Source organism: Chrysochloris asiatica, unplaced genomic scaffold, assembly GCF_000296735.1.
Source record: "Chrysochloris asiatica unplaced genomic scaffold, ChrAsi1.0 scaffold00341, whole genome shotgun sequence".
NCBI classification, from domain to species: domain Eukaryota; kingdom Metazoa; phylum Chordata; class Mammalia; order Afrosoricida; family Chrysochloridae; genus Chrysochloris; species Chrysochloris asiatica.
Genome location: NW_006408859.1, coordinates 565,459 through 565,838, shown reverse-complemented (window position 1 = coordinate 565,838; position 380 = coordinate 565,459).

Sequence of the window (380 nt, the reverse complement as noted above, 5' to 3'; positions counted from 1 at the left end):
CCAATGACAGTTGTTGCCTTTGTAGATGGGAATTGAGAGAAGAGGAAGGTGGGAGAGAGACTTATGTTTCACTATAAACACTTTTGAATTATATCAAATACAAAATTCTGTATATTACCATTCAAAAATTAATTAAATTATCATCAAGTGAGAAGAACGAAGTGCGAGACCCTACCCAGAGAAGTAGTGATGCCAGAAATGGAGGCAGAGATGATGATGTGGAGAGATGGAGCTGCTGGGGACTCTGGACTCAGGGAGGGAGAGAAGCTGTGTGCTGACGGCTGGGGGGCAGGCTTACAGGGTATACCTTTGGTTCTTTGATGATGCATGGAGGGGATTGTTATCATTGCAATGAAGTGATATAGGATGAATGTAAAGCT